We start from the raw sequence: 9929 nt of genomic DNA on the forward strand, positions 1-9929 counted from the left end.
GACCAGCTCTGGCACCTCCTGTTAGAAGCAGCCTGCCTGGTGTTGGGGAGCTGGGTGGCTCAGTCGGTTGAGCATCTGACTTCGGCTCAGGTCATGATCTTGCGGTGTGTGGGTTCAAGCCCCGCATCAGACTCTGTGCTGACAGCTCGGAGCCTGGAGCCTGCTTCAGATCCTGTGTCCCTCTCTCTCTGCCCACCCGCCCCCCCCCCCGACTCATACACTGTCTCTCTCTGTCTCAAAAATAAATAAACATTAAAGGAGGAGAAGGAGAAGGAGGAGGAGAAGGAGGAGGAGAAGGAGAAGGAGGAGGAGGAGGAGAAGGAGGAGGAGGAGGAGAAGGAGGAGGAGGAGAGGAAGCAGCCGCCGCCTGGTGTCTTCAAGCTCCAAAGCAGGGCTTCTCCCAGCTCCTGACCCCTTTTACCCCCATATCAGATCAGACCCCCAGGCCTATGGAAATTCTATGCCCTGGTCTCATGCCCTCCTGCTTATCACTCCCCCATGGATCCAGATGGCCATCAGAGCGAGCCTTCAAAGCGCCAGCCTCGCCATACCCCTCCCTCGCTCTGTCTTGCTGTAGCTTCCGCCATCCTCACTGGCATTTGCCAAACTTTTGCCCCGGATCCACGTCCCATGACATCGACTTCCCACGGTTTTGAGTTTGATTTACATATTTTTATCTTCAGAGGAAATTAGAATAATATACTATTTAAAAATCCTTGTGAAATCTTGAGTTTGATGTCCTACTTCAAATCAGCCAGCCAGCTCCCCAACCCCTCCAGTGACACTGAGGTCACACCAGAGGGAATGCTGCAGGTCAGAACCAATCCAACCTCCTTAGCTGTGTGTTAGAAACCCAGGGCCACCTGCATCTCCAGACTCACACCCTACCACCTTGTACACACACACACACACACACACACACACACACACACACACACACACGCACACAGAGCCACAGTAGCATTTATCTGCCTCCAAACTTTCAGCTATGCTATTCCCTCGGCCTGACATTTTCTTCCCGTATCCTTATATCCCTGAGACTCTCCTACTCATCCTTCAAAAGCCAACTCAAATGGTATTTGCTATCTAGATTTTATCTCCTCTCTGAGCTCCCAGAATTAATTTCTCCCTTCTCTGGCTTCCCACACCCCTCTGCTCACCTACCTGTAATAGTAGGGACCATCTGGTGACATAGATGCCTGCCCAGACGCCCTCCTCCCTACTTGGCTGGGAGTGCTTGTCTTAGAGGAGCAGGGCCTTATTCATAAAGCATCTGACAAACATGTGTTGAGTATCTTCTAAATGCCAGGCACAAGGAAAGGTATGGCAGACACAGCCATGCACAAGACAGACCCAATTCCTCTCTCCTCGATCTTACAGCTTTGTTGGGGAAGACAGACATTAAACACATAGACAAACAAATGAGCATATAATTTCCAAACTGTGATAAGCGCTATTAAGAAAGCATCCCGGGTGCTTCAAGAGAGAACAATAGAGAACCCATCTGGATAGGGCAAGAAGAGAAGGCCTCTGTAAGGAGGTAACATTGAGTCCCGAAGGATGGGAAGGAACCCGCAAGAAGAAAGGCTGGAGACCATGTTCGGAAAAGAGGACACAGCCTGTGCGATGGCCCTGAAGTGGGAAAGTCGTGTGCTCTTTGACGAAAATGGAGGACAGGGTGGCTGGACCAACGTGGTTAGGGGGAGAACAGGGGGGTGTGTTTACTGGGATGGCAGTGGCCTGATCACCTGAGGCGTAGCAGACACTGGTGGTCCTGGCCATCAGCACCCACACCCCCTCATGGCTTCCTGTGCCTCTGTGCCTGAGGGAGTCACCTGTCCATGGCACTGAGTTTGGCTGGACAACAAGCCAGGAGAGGTAAGCCCCAGGGGGGTGGCCCTCGATCAAAGAGGATCAGAAGGTAGAGGATAAATACCCCATTCTTCCACCAGGGCCGCCAGGGTACAGAAGGGCACAAAATCCGAGGCCCTCACTCTCAGGGTTGTGCAAGTGTGAGTCACCAACCGAGAGTGAGGGCCTTCTTGAATGTTTTTATAACCACTTTATGGAGAGATAATTCACATACCATAAAGTTCCCCCTCTTAAAGTGTACAATTCAATATATTTACAAAATTGTGCAACCATCACTCTCTAATTCCAGAACATTTTCATCACCCAAAAGAGACCCTGTACTCATTAGTCCGTCCTTAACTTGTGTCACCACCCGCCCCCAGCCCCCAGCAACCACTAATTTACTTTCTGTCTCCAGGGAGAGAAAGCTGCAGTGGCCACGAGAGGGTATCCCTGCTTCTTGGAACGTTCTTAAAGGCTGCAAAGTGCCAGACAGACCTTAAATAATGGGAAATGAGGCTGGACAGGCGAAGGGGGCTCAAATGGCAACCCCAAGTATGTGGGCTTGATCTCAAGGGCTCAGAGCAGAGGAGGATCAGGGTCAAGGGTAAGGTTGGAGGTGGGGAAGGCAGGAAGGAGGTTCTTATTGGTGCTGGGCTGGGCCCCTGGGCATGCAGCGAGCAGAGGATGAGGGTCCATATGGGAATAAGTTGGAGGGAAATTGGGATTGATCATACAGGGATCACTTTGAGCTGGGCTTCTTAAGATGTCAAACTGGACCCCTGAGATTTTTTTTGGTATATCTGTGTACTGTTTATCATTCTAATTTATTTAATATTTTTTGTTATTCGAATTAATCACCACTACATACCCACCAGGATGGCTAAAGTATAAAAAGTTGACAATATCAAATTTTAGAAAAGAACAACAGGGGTTCTCCTACCTAACAGGTGGGAATGTCAAATGATGCCATCAGTTTGGAAAACATTTTGGCAGTTTCTAATAAAGTTAAACGCACACTGACCACATGGTCCAGCCACTCCCCTCCCAGGTATTTGACCCAGGAGAAATGAAAACGAATGTCCACAAAATGACCTGTACAAGAATGTCTGTAGCAGCTGTCTTCATAATAGCCCCAAACTGGAAGGAACCCTAATGTCCATCAACATTATGGAGACTCAACAAGCTAATATATAGTGAAATGCCGCTCAGCGGTACGAAGGAATGAACTGTTGCCGCATTTAGTAACGTGGATGAATCTCAAACACGTTACTCCAAGTGGAAAATGTCACACACATTACATTCGATATGATTCCATTCATTAAAGCCCTAAAGCAGGCACAAGGAGTCTACAGTTGTATGAACCAGAACAGTGGTTACCCCCTTGAGGAGCTGAATATAGACAGCATAGCAGGAGGGCATGGGAAAACTTTCTGGGGTGCCGAAAACTTTCCATGTCTTGATTTGGGTGGTGATCATTTGAATGTGTATAGACTTGAATGTGTGAAGACTTGTTCATTTACATCTCAACACTAAATAATCATGAAAATAGAACAATGTTACCTGATTGGATTTAATTTTTCATTGTTTCGTGTTGAGACGATTGGAGACGTACATGCGGTTATAAGAAATGATGCAGAAAGAGCCCATGTAGCCCCTACCCGGTTTTCCCCAGTGATGACATCTTGCAAAACTACAGTAAAAGATCACAAGCAGGTTATTGACATGGATATAATCCATTGATCTTTTTAGATTTCCCTAGTTTTGCTTTACTCGTGTGTGTGTGTGTGTGCGTGCGCACGCACGCATGTGTAATCCTACGCAATTTTATCACACGTGTAGGGTAGTGAATCCATATCCAGAACCACAGTCAAGCTACAGAAAAACAGTTCTGTCAGTACAAGGATCTCTTGCATTGTTCTTTTGAAAACAAACCCACTCTGGGGCGCCTGGGTGGCTCAATCGGTTGAACTTCCAACTTCGGCTCGGGTCATGATCTCGCGGTTCATGAATTGGAGTCCCACGTTGGGCTCTGTGTTGACAGCTCAGAGCCTGGAGCCTGCTTCAGATTCTGTCTGTCTGTCTCTCTGTCTCTCTCTCTCTGCCTCTCTCCCGCTCCCTCTCTCTCTCAAAAATAAATTAAAACATTACAATTTAAAAAAAGATAAAAACATACTCACTCTCACCTCTCTATCCCCTCACCTCACCCTCAATTACTGACAACCAGTTGATCTGTTCTCAATGTCTTTAGCTTGGTCATTTCAAAAATTTTATGTAAATAAAATCATATAGAATGTTACCTTTGGGGATTGGCTCTTTTCACTCGGCATAATTCTCTAGAGAGTCATCCAAGTTGCTGCATGTATCCACAGTTAGTTCTTTTTTATTGCCAAACACTATTCCATCGTGTGGAGGTACGACAGTTTATTTGACATTAACCCATTGAAGGATGTCTGCACTGTTTCCAGTTTGGGGCTATTACTAATGAAGCCGTTACGTATAGGTTTTTCAGTGAACGTAAAATTCCATTTCTCTAGGGTAAATATCCAAGAGTGCCGTTGTTGGGTATATGGTAACTGCACATCTGGTTGTTTTTTTTTTTTTTAACTGCCAAACGTGGGGGCACCTGGCTGGCTCAGCTGGTGGAGCATGTGATTCTTGATCTCATGGTTGTAAGTTCGAGCCCCACACTGGGTGTAGAGATTGCTTAAAAAAAAACAAATAAAATCTTTTTAAAAATCTGCCAAACATGTTTACCAGAGTGGCTGTACCATTTTACACTCCCACCAACAATGTATGAATGACCCAGTTTCTTCATATCCTCACCAGCATTTGCTGTTGTCGCTAGTTTTTATTTTAGGCTTTCAGATAGGCATATAGTGCTTTCTTGTGGTTTTAATTTGCATTTCCTTAATGGCTAATGATGTTGAACATCTTTCCATGTGGTTGCTTCCTTGCCATCTGTATATCCTCTTCCCTGAAATGTCTGTCATGCCTTTTATCCAGTGTCTAAGTGAATTTTTTTTTTAATTTTTGAGTTTTGAGAGTTCTTTATATATTCTAGATACCAGTCTCTTAAGTATTTCCTCTCACTGTACACTTTATCCTTTATCCTATATCTCTTGATCCTTTAATATAGTCTTTCATGGAGCAAAATTCATGATGAGGATTTTTACAGGAACTGCATTAAACTAACAGGTCAATCTGAGACGTGACATCTTTACCAGGTTGATTGTTCCCATCTGTGAACACGGTATGTTGCTCCTTTGACTTCTGTCCTCAGCATTGTGTAATTATCAGCATACAGATCCTGTATGTGTTTTATTAAGTTTGTGCCTTAGTATTTTATGTTCATTGGAAAGACCATAAATAGTATCATAGACCACCCAGCTGGTATCCACAGAGAATTGGAAAAATTATTGATGTACGTGAAAACCCATACTTTAGGTGTCAGAAGTAAAGTACTGTGCACAGTAGTAGGAGTAGACAGAGTGTTTTTCCCTTTAAGAACCCCTAAGTATTTTATGGTTTATAGTGCTACTTTAAATTGAATGTCTAAAAATTAATTTCCAATTATTTGCTGCTAGTCTATAGGATTTCATTTATTTATTCACTTTTTTATTATACAACTTACTTGAACATTTTTTTTCAATATATGAAGTTTATTGTCAAATTGGTTTCCATACAACACCCAGTGCTCATCCCAAAAGTACTTGAACATTTTTTATTGTGGTAAAATACACATAAGTATTCGATTCTTTCTGATGCTAGTATAAAGGCAATTGTTTTTGTAATTTCCTCTCAGAGTGTTCATTGTTTGTGTATAGAAACACAACTGATTTATGTGAGTTGACTTTGTATCCTGCTACTTTGCTGAATTCATTTATTAATCCTACAAGTTTTTTGGTAGAACCTTTAGGGTTTTCTACAAATAAGATCATGTCATCTATGAACAGAGATGACTTTACTTTTTCCTTTCCAATTTGGATGCCTTGTATTTATTTTTCATGCCTAATAGCTGTGGCTAGCACTTCCAGGACTGTACTGAAGAGAAGGGATGAAAGCAGACATCCTTGCCATGTTCCTGATCTTAGGAGGAAAAGCTTTCAGTCTTTCACCATTGAGTGTGATGTTTGTGGTTGTTTTTTCATATATAAATTTTATTATGTTAAGGTGGCTGCTATTCACGGTTTGTTAAGTATTTTTTCTCATGAAAAGGTTTTAATTTTGTCAAGTGCTTTTCTGAATCAGTTGAGATGATCATGTGACATTTTTTCTTCATTTTGTTAATGTTATTCTAGGAATAAATCCCACTTGGTCATGGTGTATAATCATTTTAATATGCTGCTGAATTTGGTTTGCTAGTATTTTATTGAGGTTTTTTGCATTAATGTTCATAAGGGATATTGGTCTGTTTTGGTTTGTTTGTTTGGTTTGGTTTTTTGGGTTTTGTTTTGTTTTGTTGTTTGTACTGCCTTCATCTGGCTTTGGTATCAGAATAATTCTGGTCTCATAGAATGAATTAGGAAGGGTTCCCTCCTCTTCAATTTTCTGGAAAAGTTTGGAAGGGTTGGTATTGGTTTTTCTCTAAATGTTTGACAGAATTAAGGGGTGCCTGGCTGGCTCAGTTGGTAAAGCATGAAACTCTTGATCTCAGGGTCGTGAGTTCAAGCGCCATGTTGGGCATAGAGCTTACTGAGAAAAAGAGAGAGAGAGAGAGAATAAGCTAATAAATGTTTGGTAGAATGCACCACTGAAACTATCAGGCCCAGAGCTTTTACTTTGTTGGAAAATTTCCGATTACTGATTCAATCTCCTTACTAGTTACATCTCTATTCAGATTTTCTATTTCTTCCTGATTTATCTTGGAAGGTCTTATGTTTCTAGGAATTTGTCCATTTCATCTATAGTATCCAACCTGTTCACAGCACTCTCTTATAACCCTTATTATTTCTCTAGAATCAGTAGTAATGCCCACTTTTGTTTCCAATTTTAGTAATTTGAGTCTTTTCCCTTTTTCTCTTAGTCCATCTAACTAAAGGTTTGTCGATTCTGCTAATCTTTTCAAAGAGCCAACTTTTGATTTCATTGATTTTTCTCTATTGTTTTTCTATTTTCTATTTCATTTATCTCTGCTCTAATCTTTATTATTTCCTTCCTTCTGCTAGCTTTGGGTTTAGTCTGTTATTTTTCTAGTTCCTTAAGTTATAAACTTAAATTGTTGATTTGAGATCTTTCTTGTTTTTTTTTTATTTTTTAATGTTTATTTATTTGTTTTGAGAGAGAGAGAGAGAGAGAGAGACAGAGCATGAGTTGGGGGGGGGGCAGAGAGAGGGCTGATGTGGGGCTGGAACTCAGGAACCATGAGACCATGACCTGAGCCAAAGTTGGGGGCTTAACCAAATGAGGCGCTCCTTTATTTTATTTCTTTAAAGTTTATGTATTTACTTTGTGTGTGTGAGAGAGAGAGAGAGTGCGTGCATGCACATGCAAGAGGGGGAGGGGCAGAGAGAGAGGAGAGAGAGAATCCCAAGCAGGCTCTGAGCTGTCAGTGCAGAGCCCCATGTGGGGCTCAAAGTCACAAACCGTGAGATCATGACCTGAGCCAAAATCAGAGAGTCAGACGTTTAACTGACTGAGCACCCAGACTCCCCAAGATCTTTCTTGTTTTTCAGTACAAGCATTTATAGCTATAAATTTCCCCTTTAACACTGCTTCTGCTGTGTCCCATAAGTTTTGGTATTTGTGCCTTCATTTTCATTTCTATCTAAGTCTTCTCTAATTTCCTTTGTGATTTCTTCAATCATTGGCTATTTAAGAATTTATTGTTTAATTTCCATAAACTTTTGAATTTTCCAGTTTTACTTCTGTTGAGCGACCTCTTTTTTTAAAATGGGAGAGTACAACATGTTAGTGCCACACTCCTCAGTAAAGAGAAAGGAGTATTTATGAGCTATTAGAACAAGCCCTTCATCTCAGTGCTGCTCGGTTTTGGATGAAGATGAAATTCCAAATAATAAAGTAATTAGAGGATTCTCATTTTCAGATTTTTTAAAAATCCAGCAGTGAGAATCTCTCTTTATACTCAGAAAGTCCTTGGGTTCATTCATTAAACAAACATTTACTATTTCACCAAACATTGCGCCAGAAAAGAAGAGTTACACCAATGAATGAAACGGAAACATCCCTGCCCGCATGACGCTTCCAGTATAGAGGGGGAAGACAGACAATGAACAATAAATATACTAAATAAATAAATTACACAATATGTTACAAGGTGGTAAGAGCTATGGGAAGAAAATAGAAACAGGGTGAGAGGGATCTGAGTTCGGGGCTAGGTTGCAGTTTCAGAGAGGATGGTCAGGGTCAACCTTGTTCCATACATAGGCCATGCTCGAGTAAAGATTTACAGAATGTGAGGGGGTAAGCCATGAAAATATCTGAAGGAAGAGCATTCCAGCAAAGGGAAGAGCCAGTGCAAATTTGAAAGGGGAGCGCATGTCTGGAATCTTCATCCAAAACTATGAGACTGGAGAGCGATGGAAGTGATGTCAGAAGGGTAGAAGGGAGATGGCTCATGGGGAGTCTTATTGGATTTAGGATACAACTCTGGAACAGATAAAGGGGCACTGAGGATTTTGAGGAGAGTTTTAACACGATTTGACTAATTTTGAACAAAATCACTGGGGCTGCTGAGTCTTGACTGTGATGGAGAAAGGACCCCAGTAGGGAAGCATCTGCAGTAATCCAGGTGAGAGAGGATGGTACCTTGGATATTAGTGGTAGAAATGGGGAGAAGTGGTTGGATTCTGGAGATATTTCAAAGGCGGAGTCACAGACATTGACCAGATGTGGAAAAACAATCAAGGATGACTCTAAGATTTTTGGCCTTAGAAAATAGAAGGATGGCATTGCCATTGGCTGAGATGGGAAAGGCCACAAATAGAGCAGATTTGGGGGCGGGGGGAAGGATCAGGATTTCTGTTTGGGACACACTGAGTTTGAGATGCCTGTTAGACATCCAAGTGATGGTATCCAGTAGACAGTTGAACATTGGGAGTTCAGAAGAGTGACATGAGCTCCTTCTCTGATAGGGTTGGACAGTGAGAATCAATTCCTTATCAAAATGATGTCATTACATTTGCACAACAAGCTTTTGTTTCTGGAAGCCATCTGAAGCAATCTCCAGAATCTATCCTTCCACTGAGTGTGCCAAGTTATTTATCGATGTCTGCAAAGTGATGGGAGAAGGGTTCTTATCCACTCACAGCTGCCTGCCAGCTTGTGAAAATACTCACAACGATCTTTCAATTCAACGCTAAAGTGTCTCTTCATCTTGTGCAAAATACTTTCAGTGAGTTCTTCAGCTGCGTTTATAACCAGACCATTGAGACCACACACACACCAAAAAGGTTTTCAGCATTTGTCTTAAGGCTGACAGACTGTGTGGGATTGGTGATCTCCCTCCTAAGGCACAGGTGCTTGTGTGGGACCCCAGAGGTCATAGGGCAGCCACTGCTTCTTGAGTGCTTACTGCATGCCATGCCCTGTGCTGTGCCACTTGGCGCGTCTGCACAAACACATCGAAGTGTCGCAACTGTGCTGGGAGGGAAGTACTATGCTTATAGCCATAGAGCTGGGGAACCTGAACCTCCAACAGATGGAGTGATTTTCCCCAGTTCACATAGTGCATGAGTGTTGGAGATAGGACTAGAGTGCTTTGAGGGTCCCTGGAGATGTCTTTGAAGCAGCTGCGGTCTCCTGGGTCAGAGCATTGAGGGCTGATTCCAGGTGCGAGGCTTTGGAGGCTCCAACTTCCCACTCTGAGCATTTGCTGAGGGCTGGGCCACCCAGCACTCCAGGACTTGGAACCACTCCGGACTCCTGGGCCTGGCCTCGGGATCAAGGCTCTGGCTAGTCTGCAGCCCCCATGGAGGGGCCATGGGGGCAGGGCAGACCCTGCTCGGTGTGTACCGGAAAGACACTAATGATCAAAACAAGAGGACATCACAGCCACTGCTCTCATTTCCTCTCATTCCGCAGACCTTCCCTGCACTACCTAGAATGCCCTCTCGCCC

Source organism: Panthera pardus, unplaced genomic scaffold (genome assembly GCF_024362965.1).
Source record: "Panthera pardus isolate Hobbes unplaced genomic scaffold, ASM2436296v1 HiC_scaffold_25, whole genome shotgun sequence".
Lineage (NCBI taxonomy): Eukaryota > Metazoa > Chordata > Mammalia > Carnivora > Felidae > Panthera > Panthera pardus.